The sequence below is a fragment of the Pseudopipra pipra genome, chromosome 14 (assembly GCF_036250125.1).
Source record: "Pseudopipra pipra isolate bDixPip1 chromosome 14, bDixPip1.hap1, whole genome shotgun sequence".
In the NCBI taxonomy this organism is placed as follows: domain Eukaryota; kingdom Metazoa; phylum Chordata; class Aves; order Passeriformes; family Pipridae; genus Pseudopipra; species Pseudopipra pipra.
In genome coordinates, this window is record NC_087562.1 from 15,749,507 (window position 1) to 15,767,762 (window position 18,256).

Sequence of the window (18,256 nt, forward strand, 5' to 3'; positions counted from 1 at the left end):
CAGGCCTGTTGAAAGAGCTGTTAAAGTTCACAAATGTTTTCAGAAACTGAAGGTTGAGTTGACATAGGCTGATTTATGGTTTTGATTTCAAACTCTGGAAAATTCTGATTTTTGAGAGGTTTAGGGCTTAAAGAAATACCCAAATTATTCTCACAAATTTTCAGAAATGGTTTTTAAAACCAATTTGCATCCCAAACTCATGTCAAAATGTTGGAAGTTCTTTTTAAGGAAATCTGACAAAATAAAATTAACACATTTTGTGTATTTCTGGAGCAATTTCCAGGCCAAATCGTTTCTAGTTATTAAATACATTAAATACATAAAGAAAGTAAGAACTGCAGCAACCCCCTGGGCCAAAACTCACGGTTCCTGTAACCTAAATTTGCAGAGGTTTTAACAAGAAAGCACATCACAGTTCCTTTGCCTCTGACTTTGAGAAGACTCACTTACTGGGAAGACAGATGTGGTCAGAAGGCACATTTTCACAACTGGCTGTACTAAATAAAAATCATAACTCCTCTGCCAGCTTCCAAATGACTCCACGAGGCAGGAAATTTTCTCAGAACCTCAGAGCAGGTCCTTGTCATACTGTTCCTCTGTGGGCTAGAACAGCCTCCAGAAAAAAAAGAGATGGGATCTGATAAATAGTAAGGAAAACAAAGGGCTGTCCAGCCCAGGCTCTTCATCTGCACAGTGCCAGAAAAGTTTCACACAACACTTGACTTCCACCAGCTGAGCACTTCAAGGTGCTACATACTCATGTAACTGCTTGAGGATCCTGGCATAGAATCAGAACACCTTCAGTAGGAAGGGACCCACAAGGATCATCAAGTCAAACTCCTGGCCCTGCATAGACACCCCAGCAATCCCACCCTGTGCCTGAGAACGTTGTCCAAACACTCCTGGAGCTCTGTTGGGGCCGTGACCACTGCCCTGGGGAGCCTGTTCAATGTCTGACCATCCTCGGGGGGAAGAACCCTTTCCTAATATCCACCCAAATCCCCTCTGACACAGTTTCATGCTGTTCCTTCAGGTTCTAGCAACCTTTTTTTTTTTCTGAGTGGGCCCTAAAATAGCTTGTCCCAGAAGGTTTTTCCCCTGTTTCAAAGTGATTTGCTTTCTCTCTTTTTGAAAGTGTCACTAATAACCCCCCAAGGATTTCCTCATCTCTCTAATTTGTGAATGGAGTAATATGGGATTTCTGTGGATGGAGATTTCTGAAAAAGAAAAGGTTCTGCTTAGGATGCTGTGACTCCTTATCAAGTATGTAGCAGAAATTATTTTAGAGGACTATTTAATTCTGCACTTAGGTGCTTCTCATTATCAGGCTCTCTAGCGCATGGATTAGTAGCAATTCCACTCTTCCAGAGCTTTTGTCATTAACAACATCCCACCTACAGCAACCTCTGCTAGTCAATAATAACAGCTTGTTTAAAAATAGCAGCATCAACTTGTTTGCACTATTATCTGTGCATGGCTTATTTCCCCACAAGACTCTGGGATGGTGCATTACCTGCTTTCTCTGGGCCTGCCTTCATTTCCTTTTTCAAAACATGTTTTAAGATCAAGAGAGGAGACAGACATATTTTTAGCAAATACTAGCAATGCAATTGCAATTCTGCTACAGTCCCCAAAAGTGAAATACAGCAGTTAGGAGGAGCTGTATATTCATTAGTCAATAAGGTATTACCACACAATTTATTGAATTGTAACCCTATTTTTCGTTGATGAAGATGTTGTGTAGCTTTCACCTTCATATAAATCTGAGTGATTAATTTAGCATTCAGAGCTGGAATAAGAATAGGAAATTCAGGCCAAATTCTAATCCAGCCTTTCAGCATCATGTCCTCTCCTCTCACTTCAGACTCACACTCAGACATTCAATTTTATTATAACATAGTTTAAAACACAAATGTTGATATGAATGGTGGATTTTGTAGTGCTGCATCTTCCCTACATGCCACTAATTCATTGTCTTTATCCTGCAATCTGACAACTACTACATTCAGGTAGATGCTCTTGTTTGTGAGTACAGAAGGTGATTCAAAAGGCATTGCTACACAGCATAAAGACAATTTATTATGCCAACATACTATACCTTACTCTGTAGATTAACATAAATAATTATTGTAATACTGCACTGCACTGGAATATGCTTTGAGCTAATTGAATACAAAAGGAATATACTTTTTATACTTCCTCATGAATTACAGTTAAGTCTTCTGTTTTGTGACAGAAACCTAGAATTAAAGCAGAAGAAACAATTAATGTTATAATTATGTGTTTCTAAACTTATATTCAAAAGCATTGGCAAATTATTGTCAGAATATTTGCATACAAGCTGAACAATTAAGTTGTCAGCTGATTCTATTTCTTCTTATTTTTCTTTTTTTAACTGGTTAATTTTTTTAATCTGTTTTTTTATCAGAGCCAGTCAGAACTTTCAACACTACTTCATCACTTAATTTAAAATAGCATCAGTGGAGATACATTAGCTAAAGGAAAAAGAGAAATACACTGATATTTTTAGTATATTTCTCTTACTCTCAGAGTACCTGACAGTTCTGGAAAGTGAATTAATAGCATACATGGTAAAAGAATGGTAGACTTGCTGCCAACTGAGAGCTGCAGCAAAACCTCGATTCAGTTACACTAGAGGTAGGATTTTGATCACTGTTATGCTGTATTTTTCTCTGGAACAGCAAACTAATATCCCTTAGTTTATCAGAAATATCATTAAAAGTTTCCTTTTTTAAAATATGAGAAAACATTTGGCCTAAAAGGGTAAATGAATTATTTGATTCTCATAAATAGAGGGTGAATTTCCCAGTGTTAGAAAAAATTAATAATACAGCTCATTTCACAAGGAGAAGCCTCTGAAAACAGTATCCCAGTTTCCAGCAGACACTGTCAAATTGAGATATGTCACACATGAAAATTCAAGCCCATTTCTTGTCTAGTTTTACTTCAGCTCTGGCCCTGACATTAGCAGATTTGATGTCTTGAAGGGGAAAAATATAATCATGATTTCATTTTTTTTCTTTTTTTTTTTTTTTTTACCTTGAACTAAGCAATCAGATCTTTGAAAAAGCTATATTTAGATTTTTTTTAATTGACCCATTATTTTGCTTGCTTTCACTGCCAGAACCCCCTACTGCAAACAAGGATAAGGATGCTACCTGGACTTCATTTGATGAATAGTTTTAATTAAAATATTCTGTACCATAAGTATTTTAATGTTACAGACAAACCAAAGGTATGCAGTAATAAATTAAATTATACATTTAAATTAATCTATAAATATGCTATAAAATTGACAGGATATTTTTAAGATAGGGAATGAGACATGGATTGCTAATTATGACAATTAAATACCATGAGTAAAAATAAATGACAATCAATATCCTAGAACCATTTTCTAAAAAGAAAAAAAAGGGAGGAAATATAATATCATTTAAATGTCTATAAAAGTGAAAAATTATTAGCAAGTTAGAGTCCTGATTTTTCTATTGTAATAAAATGATAAGCAGTAGAACATTATACTTTTCATCACTGCTAGCCATAAATACTGTACATATACTGTACTGGCACAAACCATTATGGGATTCTTCTATTTGGGTCTATTATGTTCAAGATAATAACATGTTTAATTTTTACTAATAAAATTTCCAGGGTTTCTGCTCACTTGGAGTCTGATCTAGAAGCTAGTGGAGCTATTGGAAGCTTTTTCTTTGCATTTAATGAATTTTGGATCAGTCCCTACTCAAAAAAAAAACCAACAAAAACCCAAACAAACAAAAAACCAAAACACCAACAAAAAACCAACCAAACAGCAGCAGATAAATGCAAATTGCAGCAGGGTAGTGGTTATGTACACACTGCCAAGGCCTCAGCTCCATCAGCTCTTTTTCTTTATGAAAAACCACCCAGGGTTTCTTCCTATTAGTGGGATATCTGGACCAAGCATTAGCTCTCACATGCCATAGGACACCCACCTGGAATTCTTCTAATAATTCCTTCTTCACATCACAAGAACATTAAGGCCAGCCAAAAGACACAGCGTTGCTTTGTCTGCAGTGCTGTGTTAGGGGTAGTAAATGTGTAAATTGTGTGAAAACACATTAAATTACTGCCTCAAAATTGTCTGTTTTAATAGCATTAATGTCCCAGCGATGACGTGAATTTACAGACCATCTTCTTCATGACCATTTATCAAAATGGTAAAGGCAAAAAAAGTGAAGACAGGACTTTTTCCTCATCATGGAATTTTGGGCTAATATCCATTGTTATATTCATATTAAAAGCCTATTCCATGTCTTTCAATCATATATTTTTCTCCTAATTAAGGCATATTCACTTTTTTTGCTAATTAGGTATTCTTTGTTGCACAATGTTTGCTCTAATCTTTTGGAATCTCTCTCAATATCCAGCCATTGCCTTCATTACTGGCTCCCCTAGAATCCAACCAAAGCATGTTATTTTTTCTGCTAATTATATCCTCATTTACAGATTGTTGCCTTCTCTGATTGGCTCTTTAAACCAGTTGCTATGACTTCATTAGCAATGTCTTCTGACCCTGTTATTTCTCGTGACAGGATTTGCTCCACTTGTCCTGTAGCACTGTATCCCAGGGTCACTCCTTTCCCGGGTTGGAATAGTGTCAAACATGGAAGGTTTAGGGCAGAGAAAATCACTGCTGAAGTTGCTAATTACCACATGCAGCAATGGTACAAATTAATGCTTCTAGCAGTTTAGAAAAAAAAAAAATGAGTGTTTTAAAGGTGTCATTAACAGGTTAGTTTCATTTATAAATGTGCTTGACAAAAAAAAAAGAGTCATCATACAGTGTTTTTGCTTTTATAATCTCTCCATCAATAAGGGTTTTTAAATCATGTGGGATTTCTTACAATGCTATATGGCAATAAAAATTACTTTATAAAGCATTCTTGAGCTAGATGATTTTAGAAGGCAAGTGTTTCTAAACAGATTTTCCTATTGTAACTTGAATTTCAGAATCTTGTAGTGTATGATGATTTGATTTCTAGCCTGTCCTATAGAAACAGTGGTCTTTCTTAAAACAACAGGAATTACATTTCCAGGCATTTAAAAAAAATTAAGTGATTGTGCAAGGACAACATATTAAGAGAAAATTAAAATATATGAAACTGCAGTGAAGTACTAATATCATGTTTATATTAAGCTAGAGAATGGTATGAGATTACAATTTTCATAGGGTTCAAACTGCATATTGTGCTAATTGTGTTCCCCACTTTTAGTCTCTTGCAAATCTGAATAATCCATTACCAGAACCAGAGATTCAAGCACATAGCAGAGTTTAACACAAGTTAGTTAATATGAAAAACGCTGTATCTAGTTGTTTGCAAAATTACTTTTGTTGATTAAAAGGCTCTTCAGAACTTCCGGCTTGTGAAAGGGTTTTAAATTGTCTAATGCTGATTGTGATTGCTATGCAGAAAAAAGGCAATGCGAAGCAAACCATTATATCACTGAATCTTTGTTAAGCAGGCCTTGAAAGTGCTTGACAGCATAATTAATCTTGTGATATGAACAAAGAAACCAACTCAATAGTATTGAAGATGCTTATTAAAAATACTAAATACCTTTTTCCACTTAAAAACCTTTTGAAATACTGTGGAAAGTGCCATTACCTTTTTTGGTTTTGCAGTATTTTAGTCTAAAATTGATACAAGGGACACATAGCATGAGAAAAAAAATAAACTGAATGACAATAAAAATTAATTTGAAAAACAATGCTCCCTGATTTAGGGTGTCAGCTAAGCAACCTCCAAGCATTACAAAAGACCCCTGCACACACATGCATACATACACACACAGTGTCCATGGCTGTTAGCTTCAGAAGTTATTTAAAATAATCACTGGTTGTCAGTCATATTACATTTCCAAAGTAAATCTTAATAAAATCATTTATATTAAAATGGGTAACATCAATTTTAATTGTTGTTTCTGCCTTACATGGTGACTATATTGTATGATGCCATACCAGAACAAATCATACCCCTAAGATTCCCTGATACAGTGGGATGTGTTGGTGGTACAAGTTATTCCCAAATATCCTGAGAGAAGCGATACAAAGATATGGATAGTGTGCTCTGTCAGGGAACATCCACAGCTTGTAATGTGCATGTTTGCAGCATGCAGAGACAGAGGGAACCAAGCTTTGAAAAGGGAAGCTACTGACTTTCAGCTGAATGTACAGTCTCCTTGGAAAAATCATTAAAAAATTACAATCATGGAAACTACTGTTTAGAAAAACCATCAGTTTTGATGCCCCTCAATTTATTTAGAACGTGGTCCTGTAGCCAAGGTTAACATTATCTCTTTAAGGCAAATTAATCTGTTTAATTCTGGAAAGCGTAATTATTCAACTAGGACTCGATCCTGCAAGACAAACAGTTAAAACCAGCAAAGGAAAAAAAAAAAAAGGCAGGCACTGTGGCAGATATAGCCCAGAAAACCTGATTCTTTTTAAGACAGAAGGTCAGAGTGAGCGAAAAGACTGGCCCCACAGGCTGGCTGACTGGAGCCTGTTCCTTGCATGCAGCATGAGCCAGCTGAGGAGTCCTTCCAGGAGAATCACAATTTTATGGGAGATGGCATCTCTGGTTTTGGTCTCCATGACCTCTTGACCCCATGAAACCCTTTGTTCTTGTTTTCTATTACAGTTAAATGTTCTGTATACGCAGATAAAGGACAACAGAGCGGGGTAGGAAGAATACAATGAAAAAGCAGAAGCTCTGAAGTTCCTTTCAAGTATATAATTTTAAGCACTGTATGTTGGCTTTGCCTGCTCTTTACCCTGCCAACCTAATTTTATTTTCCTGACTCCTGAGCACTGAAGGAGCAGCAAAGTTCACTGTGTTATGAAGAGAACCATACTGCACAGCTCTGTCTCATGGAAAAGCCTCCATACACAGACACTCAGCACTATATTTTAGACAGTATGATCTTTGGAGAGGACACTGTCTTATGTTACATTGAAATTACACGTAGCACAGTATAGCCCTGCTTTTGATCAAGGGCTGCAGATGTTGGTTTAAACACAGCTTACCTGCCTTGGTAGTCAGCAATCAGCAAAGTTTAGTGCATCAAGCCCATGAGCAGGAGCCTTCTTTTAAACATTTCTGGTGTTTGCAGTCGCAGTACTCCACGAAAATGCCAAACCTATTGATTAAAATACAGGTTGAATTTGGAGGTGAACACACCTTACCTCGTCCTACCTTCAAGTTTTTTTTCCAATACATTCCAGCAACATTAAAAGCTGTGTTTCATTTTAATACCAGTGAGTCAACTCCGGGGTTGACTGTCCTTGCTCAAGCAAGGCTTCCTGTGACATATGGCAATCTTGCCTGAGCACAGACACTGTAGGAGGCTCTGATGGCAATCGTTACTGCAATTAGCAAACCACACTACCATATTCATGTTTTACTTTATAGTTCCGATCCCAAACACTGGACCTTTTCTTGAATCCTCTATGTACAGAACTCCCATTAATTAAAATCAAACAGCAAGAAATATATAAAAAAAAAATCAATGGTGGAATATGACTCATGTTATTTAATTAATGGGTAATTCCTCGCATCAATATGCTGAGAAAGCTTGAACTTAACCTTTAGGATTAAAAAATTCACCATGTGAGAAAATTTGCTTTTTCCTAATCACATTTCTCCCTAACAGATTTTAAAAACACACGTAAAATCTGTTGGCAAAGTGTTTAAGTACATACAATCCCTGAGACTGTAAGTAAGCTCCTATTGCTATCCATATCAACTTAATGGCACGAACAAAAAACACCTAATGGTACCCACATCAGTGCTGGAACACACAAAACACTGTTTTCAGCATAGCTCCTTCAAGTGATGAAAACAGCAGCCCAGCAGCTGTACCTTTCTCCTCTTTCTCTCTTTCCTCAGCCTTTCTCTTCAAAATTACCACACAGGTGTCATTTGTTGAGCAATGTTAAGTGTAGAAGCACATGGAGACAAAGTCTCTATTTCATAATAACTCAGCAATATGGATTTTGGCCTTAAGGGTACATTCATTCAAAACAAGAGAATAGCAGTAAGAGAGCCCATGAGCAAAATCTTGCAACCTCACAAAAGATGTTCATTCAGGGGTGAACACTTTATTTCAAGTTTAATAAATTTCATTTCCAAAGAATTGCCAACTCACACAAATTTGTCACTAATCATCAAATCGGAGATCCTTTTTTCCTGCTCACAGTGCTTGGAGAAGGCATTCCATTCCTCACTATCACTTAAAGTGCTTTACTTTCAGCTACTGCAGTTTTTCCTCAATTTAGATAGTTACTTCCTCCCTGTTCTTCCTGGAAACTGTAAAAATCATTGCATCTAAATTGTCCTAACATACTAAGGAAAAAAAATCCCTCAGCAGCTCATATTTTTTTATCCATAGAGGTCTGAAGCATCACATATGCTGGAAGGATTGTTAAGAAGCCTCAGGACAGCCTAGGAATCCTTACATGCCTTCTGAAATGTGCTTTCTGGGGAGCCCCATGTCCAAAATCCCCCTGGGCTTACAAGAAAACAAGTCTTGGTCTGTAACATTTTCTGATGATACACTTGTATGTCCCACCCAGTGCTGTACCCTTTTACTTTAAAAACTATCTCTAAGAGGGCAGGATGTGGGTCTGGGTTTTTTGATAGCAAACTAAGACACCAAAACAGGCATTCTAGCAACTTATTCAGAGGGAACAAGAGGGACCTTTTGAAGCTCAGAGAGTTGTATTTCTTCCTCTCACACCCACACATGCAGATTGGCTGGGAGGGAGTAGCCCTATCAACTGAAAGGTAAGGAAAGCAACCTCACATCACATTGGACTCCCTTCCTTAGTTTTCCAGCAGACAAACCACCCAATTCTGTAGGACTTCCAAAGCCTGAATGGCAGCTACAACTATAGAGTGACTTCTGGATCCCATCTAAATCCTACTACCTCTGCTGCTCAATCTGACATGGCAAAAAGGTACCCTTGCCTACCTGCTCAAGTCCCAGCTTTAGGATGATCTAAAAGTGCAAAAAGAGCACATCAGTGAAGGATCAAACACACCAGTTGCACAGAGGGATGAAGGGGGCATGATAAGGTATTAAAACCGAGCACAGACACTCATTTGTATATTCTGTGATTCTGTTATCTGTGCCCTCTGTCTTACCCCAAGGGCCTTGATGCAGGATCTATTCATGATGCTCTGTTGTGTACAGCAGGCATCCCCGGCTAAGCAGAGGAGCTGCTGGATGCTACGCCTGGAAGAGGTGCCACAGAGCACTAATGGCCAAAAGACTTTTCATTTTTCCTTGAATTTTGTAGGGTAAGCCATAGTCCATATTCTTTTGTAGATTTTACCACTGCATTTACCAACCCGGAGGTAGAATTCTTCATCCAGATATGAAAAAGGGTCCCCATTTTGTCTACATCTTTTTCCATAGATACAAGCTGATGCTACAGGAGCAGCCTCTGTTTCTCAGGTACTTTGAAACAGAACATGACCAGAACAATCTGTGTTTACATTCCTTGTCTTGAAGTATTTTGCACCAAATGATAGTTGTAAGAGGGTCAATGGGTGTATTAAATTTGAGCAGACCTGAAGCATTCCAGATGCCCCCACCCCAGCGAGGGGGCTCTCTCTGTGACAAGCCTGTGCCCAGCCTGAGCTGGTTGCTATAAACAAAGGGAATGTATGAAAATAGTATCTAGCACTTAATTTTTACTACTGCATGCTGACCCAGTAAACTGGGCTCTCTTTATGTATTCTGAATACATTTTGACTAATGTGTGTTTCCCTGTGTTTGTTGTAGGTTTTTTTTAATTCTCCTGATGGGACAGGCAGTCCTTGGAACATCCTTATATTCAGTACTACACCATCAGCAGCACATTCCCATTGCAAGGCCAATGCAGTTTGTTTATACTTGACAATAAGAAGTTTGTACATTTAGGCCAAGCACTTCTGTGGTTTAGACCACCTTTCTCAAAGTCCATGTCTCCATCACTGCCTTCTCCTAAAAGCTGAAGAGCAAGGCCACACAACCACTCCCTTCTGGCAAGAGGGACATCAGAGCATCTCAGTTCAAGTCAATAGTATTTGATAAAAGAAACACTTATTCACAGTCCTCCTTCATAGTGGAAATGAGGACAGGCAACCAGTGAGAGTAACTGCAGCATCAGAGGAGTCTCAGGACGAGAGAAGGATGGAAAGCATCAGTAAATCATCCTCTGGTCAAGCCCTGACGTTTGTCAAGTATGCAGAGAAATACTTCATCTTATGCTTCATAGTCATCCTTCTTGGACCAAAAGCTGCAGCTGCAGCACAATAAACACAGGAAGTTTGGATCAGAATGGCCAGGGAGAACATAAATTCCTGTTGTATGACTGTGTCTTGCAATGGGAGCACATTTTCAGTAATGGCATATTCCAGCCTGTATGACCAGAGCAGTGGCTATTAGAGTAGTGCTGGCAGGAAACTGCTCACAGGAGGAAAGAATGATGGTAAAGATGGGGATAAATTGTTTTAAAAAATTAAGGACAGAGGGATGAAAAGCCTAAGGAAAGAGGAATTTAGTATTTTATGTCTTGCTAAAACAACAGAGGGGATTTAGGCTCACAGGGCTGGAGGATCAGGAATCCAAATCAGGGATGGGGCCTTCCAAACACAAAAAGCACTGAAAATGGTACATGGAAAACAGAGACCATTAAGAAGAAAAACTTAAACATAGTTGGAAATTTGGTACAGTGTTGTAAGAGAAACACAGGTAAAATGGGAAGCAAGACAGTAGTAATTCTGAAGATGAAAATTGAATGAAATTATAGCCTATGTTAACTGCCCAACCTTCCCTTTCTCCCTAATCACTTTTGGATTCATTGCCCTATGTGACACAGCATAATTAGAGGTAATTATATCCGTACAGATTTTGAGAAAATTAGCAGTATGAAGAAAGACCCATATAGCATCTCTACTGGCCAGTCAGCTCCCCTCTACTCACAGCATTGCCAGCTCCTGCCCAGCCGTGGTGTGGCAAACAGAGAAGATAAAGGATACGTGCCTGGGAGGTCAGACTTCATTTGTCCTGGTGCTCATGAAAACATTGTGATGTTCTGTTTAAATCTGAAGACTTTTAAGTAAATTATGAGTTGAGAGCTCTACTTCACATGCAAACAATGTTTGCCCACTAGAATTCTAATTATTCTAATGATCTGCTTTTTAGTTTACTGTTGTAGACTAGAGATTATGAAAGGGAATTTACTCTTGATTGAGATGAGGATGAGAAAACATAGTCTCAATGATTTATGCGCTCGCAAAGTTTGACAGAGTACAAATTTACTTCCATGAAAGTTTTAGAATTCAAGGTAATAATGTGAAGTCTCACTTAGAAATTAACTAATTGTTCAATTAATTACAAAAACTGAAAAAAGTCAAATTCCTCAACTTCTCATGCAATGAAAAAAAATAAGTATCAGTAGTGTCTAAAAATTATTCATCAAAGCCAACCTAACCAATCTTAAAGAAGCAGTGTTATATAAGAAGCTAAGAAAAAAAACCCATGATTACCAGCACAAAAACATGTGCAAATATAGGAGACATATTTTTTTCTACTCAAAATATAGCATATGCCATTTCTAGTGACAACGAGTCTGCATATTATCAGAAGTCAAAGTAATTAAGAAATTTTTTAAGATCTCTACTATGTACAGAATTATACTTACATTGGAATGTATTTAAGACACTGTTCTAACAATATCTTGATTTTTCTCACCGAAAGATCGGCTGGTACATTTTGTCCACACTCAGAAAATCACAAGGCAAGTCAGATTTTAAATGAAGTTGAGAAATTCTCAAGCATCGTCTTTCAATATTTGGTAACAAGGTCAATAAAGAAGACAGACAACCCTGAAGGGAGGCAAGAAACCCAGACTTTAACATGATTTGATATCTCATGCATGGACATACTGTGTTCTGAGGTACTTTAAGTAAAATGAACAGTATAGAATATGCATTGTAGACAGATCACTTGCTGAGCAAAGCTTCTTGGCCTTCACATACATAGGTAGGAGCTGATCACCATGATTCAGATGTAAAAGAAGAAATTAAGGACAAAAATATTTGGTGCACCCATAATACAAACTCAGACATCATCTGGCTTTCCTGGAAAGCTCAGTTTTCAGTAGTGTAAATTAGTGAGGCGTACAGTGATTATAAATTTAGAAGTTAGTTATCCAAATTCATAGATATTTTAAAAGGAAGGGCTAATCAAAAATCACTATTACAACACAGAGGCCCCCTGCTTGTAGCTCTAGCTGGTTGGCGAGCAGCTCAAGAGAAAACAAGGAGTTTATACTAGAGCTACCCATAGATCTCATTTGTTTACAGAAGAGATGATCTTCCCAGGTAACTGCCTGCACTCTCTCATTTGAAATACATCTCCACTGGTAGAGCAACAGATTGAGTTTGATGGATATTCTTGTTGCATTCTGAGGTGTGAAGAAAAGGCCTGAACTGTGCATATGCTATAGAAGACAGTTTTCGCTATTACTTCTGGTGGCTCATTGTAGCTGTTACTGCTTTGTTCACAACCTTTGCACTCCATGATGTCTCTTGAAAATACAGCATTTATTTCACTGGTTGCCTTCAATTAAAGTGGCATTTCTGCTTTGAAGTAAAATCTGCAAAATGCCATTTGACTCAGGCTTTTTTTTTTTTTTTTTTTGTGCCTCCCAATCAAATGTGTTCGTTTTATGTGTGTTAATGTGCATCCAGCTACACAGGCACAACCTGATAGTCAAACTGGGTCTTTCCTTCATCCCATCCCTCTGACTGTGCCCTTAAGTAATCCCTGGGTTACTTCAACATAACTGCTTGTACCTAGATGTGCAGGAGCTGCAAACAATAGATACAATCCATCTTGCCTAGTTTTGTGTCTGCACTTAAACAGGAATATAAACTAGTCACAAATAAAAAGTTTATGGGTTTATTTTTTATAAAACAAGAAGTTAGTTATGCATGAACACATGCATCTAGAGGAAGGGTTTGCTAAAACAGTATTTGTGTGACACATTTTAAAAAGCTAAATTAGATTTTAAAGCCAGGAAGAATCATGTAGCTAGTGAGAAGGTTGTCCATGAGGGTGAGATGGGGATTTTTTTTTTAAACTTGACTTTTATAAATAGTTAAAACACAGTGATACTCCCTCTTACTGCAGATAGGAATGAGTGCCAGCACCATTTGGTATAAGGAATCTGGAAGCAACTTAATGCAGAGAGGAGGGATAAAAACTTGCTGCAGTCACATCTGTACCAAAGGCAGATTTGATCTTAAGTCCTCCAGAACATCTTCCTTTTCTTTCTGTTTCCAGTTTTTCCCTGAGCAAATAGCATTTCTGAAGAAAATCCCATCCAACCAGGACTGATACTTATCCTCACATTAATCAGTTGTCAAGAGATCATCCCACTTGGATGGCACAATAAATACATCTTAGAATGAACAAAATCCAGTAGGAGTTGGAAAGAACAGCCTGTACATTTCTGATGTGCTTTCCAACACAAGCATAGAGAGTCTTTACAGAACTGTTCAAGACAGCCAGTATTAGAATTCCTCAAAACGTAAACATACTGACTTTATTTCTTTGAACAAACAGGGTTTTTTTAGAGCTGGTTTAAGGGTTTGATGATCTTGGAAGAATTGGAATAGTAAGTCTATTTTAACTTCCTATTCATACCCTCATAAAAGGCATTCTGTAGAAATGAAGAATATTTATTCAATTGAAAAGCTATTCATGGAAGGAATAATTAAAAACATAAGTCTGAAAAATATGGGTGGCATACATACATACTACAGATATCTAGGACTATGTGATACTAATTGTTAATTTTTCTCGGATACCCATAATTTAAAGATTTGAGAATAAAGTATTTAGTCTTCCAGCCTTTCACAACACAGCTTTTAGGGAAATTGGTGAGATACGTGTTTTCTAAATCTGAATCTAGACTTGGTTATTTTGGCATCCACGTGCTCCATGCCAACCCACACAAAACCTCTTTAGCCTCACAGATCAGTAATTTTTCCCTGTTTCTTATACATGCATTTTTATGTCTCTCCTACAATTTCCTTTAGAGGTGAGGAAGACAAAACCGGCTGCCTGGAACATTGCTCAATGTATACTGAGATTATAATAATTCATCTAAGCACAGGTCCATATATTTACCATACGATGCTCTTCTGGATGTTCTTGTATTACTTTCCCATATAGCAACTAAAGCAGCTTTAGAAATAGCTTGTCATATATTTATCTTGAATGGGCTGCATTCTAATGCAGCCATGAATTTTATGTCCAGTGTACGAAAGAGCAGTATCAGCCCATATATGCTGGCTAAAACTCTCTTTCTCCAAGTGTGGGCAGATGGCTGATTAACTGTGTAAAGACTCTTCATGGCCAACTTTTAAGCATAGTGACTTGCCACTAATAAGACACTGGCGCTGCTTTAGAAGAACATGATGTTCTTTCGTATTTCAAAACAGCATTTCCACTCAGAAAAACACCAGCAAACAGTTTCTGAGATGTCCAAAAAGGGTATCAGCTGATCTGGAGGATTCAGCAACAGCAGTATAGGATATTTTTTGCTGTCATTGCCATAAGGATTTTAATTATACTGTTTTGTCTTTTCAATTGGAGATAGCATTTCCTATTGAACTGCTATTATGGTATTGACAGCTCAGGTGTTCAGCTTTATTCTTTCGCACTGAGCAAGCAAATGACTTCATATTTATATTCTGAATTAATGGTTCGGGAAGCTATGAACAGATTGGTGCTGTTGTGGATATGCTACCAACCCCTGGCACCTCACTGTGGACTGTAAACCAGCAGCTGGCTGTAATTTTCTTAGCTGCTTTAAGAACGAGATACATTCCCAAGGATTTTTTAAACTATCAACTACTACTATTATTTTGCCACGTTAGATAGTATTTTAGAGCAGGATTCATCTGCCCAAATATAGATGAAGCCATCTGCACCTGAGCTACTTGTGAGGGCTCCCTTTATAGTCAGTGGAGAGAAACAGACACTTTTAGAGTGCAATTGATCTTCTCTTAAGATTGGCAGCTACAGTGTAGACATCTAAAGTTGGATGAGATTAATAGTGTCCCCAACATTTGTTAAATTATGCAAGATTCTATATAAATAGAAGACAAAGTCTCTTCCCTAAAGAGCTTTCATCTTCAGTCAATACATTTCCAGAACTGAGCATCTAAATTGCTTGTCTTTGTCAAGTGTCTCCCTTTGATGTTATTCCATAAGGTGTTCTCTGGTTTTCCTGGACAACCACTGCACTCACTTGAGAAAGCAGTACATTCAGGACAGGGAGGAAAAGAATTACCAAGAGAATCTCTGAGAGCTATTTTCCAGAACCGTGATAGGTAACTTTTGAAAAGTTTTTATTTATCTTTTTAGAAGTGAGTTGTACTTTGTCAATTTTTACTGACAAGTTGGTAAGGCAAGTACTTCAAAGTGGAATGAAGAACAGTGTTTGTCTTCAAGAGCCTACTCTTCCCACATATGCTGATTCCTCTGGCTAGCAGCAAAGTGAATTAGTGACTCCTCCTCTTCCCTGCTCTATGACATGCATGCACATAAACAAGCCCAGAGATATATGGGAATTAGAAATATTTCTAGGCCTTGTACCGAGCACTGAAGAGGTAGGAATCCATGGGCAATACAGGCCTGATGGTAAACTAAAGCTGATTATCATCGCCCTTACTTTTGTTAACAAAAATTACAACTCAAGGGGAAGGCACAATTTGACTTTTCTAAGGCAAGTGGCAGGTTTTAGAAGAGAACAAGAACAGCATCTACACTTACATGGAACACACAAATAAAACATTGGAAAACTAAGCTTTTTGGCACTTTGCTTTGCTATAATAAAATGAAAGGAAAACTCTAGGTATATGTAACAGTCAAACATGCACAATCCAGTTTCTAAGAAAAAAATCATATTTTATGTATTGCTATAATAGGAGATCAAGATGCTCGAGTGAAGTGAAAGATAAACTCTGAAGTACTGCTCTAAAATGCCTAAGTACATATGACTATGTGAGATATTTATCTTAGATTTTTCTTAAATAAATATTAAAATGCAGTCCTCTATGTCTTTATTTCTATGGAGTGCATGAATGACTACAGAATTGTTATAATTAACACTAACTGGTGAGATGAAGAACTTCTAATGTTTCTATGTAAGGATCAGAGACAGGGAAAACTTTCAAGGTTCAGTAAAAAAAACAAAAAACCCAACCAAAATTTTTTCTTTCTGATCTTAAATGATCAATCTCATTAGTCTAGAAAAAATTCAGAACAGTGTGCAACTACTGCAATAAGATTTCTAGTACACCACTCTCATTACAGTGGGTGATAACTTTCAAAACAACACCAGACACAAACTGTCCTTTTACAAACCCCTAAATGGGGTCTGTAACAGCCACCTATTCTCATCCTCAGTTTAATAAACCTAAGCCCAATTTACTTCAGAAGTTTTTTCATAAGATTTTTGTGAATTCCAAAATTTAAAATTTTGCATTCTATAACTTACCCTGCTGAACAGGTGCATTAAAAGTCTATTGTTTTGTCAATTATACTGGTGAAAGACTTCTTTTTTTCACTCAAAAAACTTTCTTTCTGGTAGACTTCTGACCCAGATTGGAAGTTTCCAAATGAGTTATGTACACACACCGAAGTCTAACCTGTGGGGGAAATAAATAAATAAATCACTTGCTCACTGAAGAGGAGTAACTTTGTCCAGGAGCATATCAGGTTTGTCAAGTCAATGCAGGACAGACTGAATTTGCTGAGCTGGAGAAGTTGAAAGCAGATTATTCTACTGAATATGAGATATTCCTAACTAAAATACCCAATTTTATAATTATTGTATCTGCAGTAACAACAGCAGAATAACATGTGTATTTATACTTGTCAGTAAACAAGCTAAACCAAAGCCCCAGAATTTTTAAAGAATTTTCCCTCCCTCTTATATTCTGTCACTGCATAACTAGTTTAAAGAGAACATTCTTGTTCAATGCATATAATCTCTTCAGTGCATATTTAACTATTCAAATTTAGCTAACATACTATTTTTACTAAAATATAAAGCAAAACAAGATCTCAGTCACAGCCACAAAATCTTTTTTAATGTATTCCTTGTGCTACTTCTGAATATTAATAAAAATTAATAATTAATTTTGCCTTTGGCATTGCAAGATATACTAGTTTTAATTAGTGTACTGTACTCCTATACAATTAAAAAATAATTGATGTCCACACTTATTGGCGGTCTCTGTGATCTCTTTTCCTGTTGTTGTCAACAAATGCCTCAAAAAACAAGTTCAAGAATGTTTTGCTGTCCACTTGATTTACACACCAAAAGTAACAGACAAATCTTTTATGATGAAACAGAACAGTTTTCTGTTTAAATTATACACAAGTATATTAACTAGAAAGAGAAAATTAAAAGCTGATGGCTCAAAGAAATAATGGAAAGACTATCAAAATGTTTAGTCTATCAACAAATTTGCCTGGAACGCATCCGCAGATGACAGTATTTCAACTTAAATGCAGTGGCCATCTTGTATTTGTTACGTCAATCCTATTGAGCATGTAATGCTGATGTCCCTCTTGATCACTTTCAGCTATTGAAATTCAGCATATCATGTTACTGTTTTCCTACATCACATTAAGTGTACCATGAATTATTTCATTATATAACACTAAGATCTCTCTTTCTCACTCTGAAAGAACAAGTCAAAGAATTAAAGTGTAAATTTCCATGGGGAAAAAAATCTAACTTCCCTTCAATGCATTTGCATCAGGATCTTGAATAAATATAAGTGGGTTTTTTTATTACAGACACGGAAACAAAGACATTGAATACCAGATGTAAATTCTCCAGCACAGTTATGAAACAGAACAAAAAAAAAATCATATGGTAAAGAAAAGCCCAAACTGACTACTCCTTATCTAAGCCAGAAGTTCACGCTTGTAACTTGAATCTAGGTCAGAAAATGTATCCAGAAGAGTCATTTTGGGGCATGACAAAAAGCTAAGTAAAAATCGCTGAGCTTATTTTTTCAATATCACAGGACTACACACCTCAGAGTTAGACACAGGACAAGGGCCAGATAAACAATTTAACAGGAGAGTAAAAAGGATTTAGACAACAGAGGAA

At 37.0% G+C, this 18,256-nt stretch overlaps 1 long non-coding RNA gene across 2 annotated transcripts in view; it reads right to left on the reverse strand.

Moving 5' to 3' along the window:
• LOC135422192 (uncharacterized) overlaps window positions 1–16,757 on the reverse strand; it is an 89,687-nt gene extending 72,930 nt beyond the window's left edge. The window contains exons 1-2 of one of the 2 annotated variants that reach the window (XR_010434361.1): window positions 16,628–16,757; window positions 7,091–7,203 (exon numbers count right to left, since the gene is read on the reverse strand). This is a non-coding gene — a long non-coding RNA (uncharacterized LOC135422192). Of the gene's footprint in view, window positions 1–450; window positions 1,051–7,090; window positions 7,204–16,627 lie in introns of those variants that run through there. The other variant, XR_010434362.1, reaches the window with a different exon arrangement.
• Window positions 16,758–18,256: the final 1,499 nt, after the last annotated feature.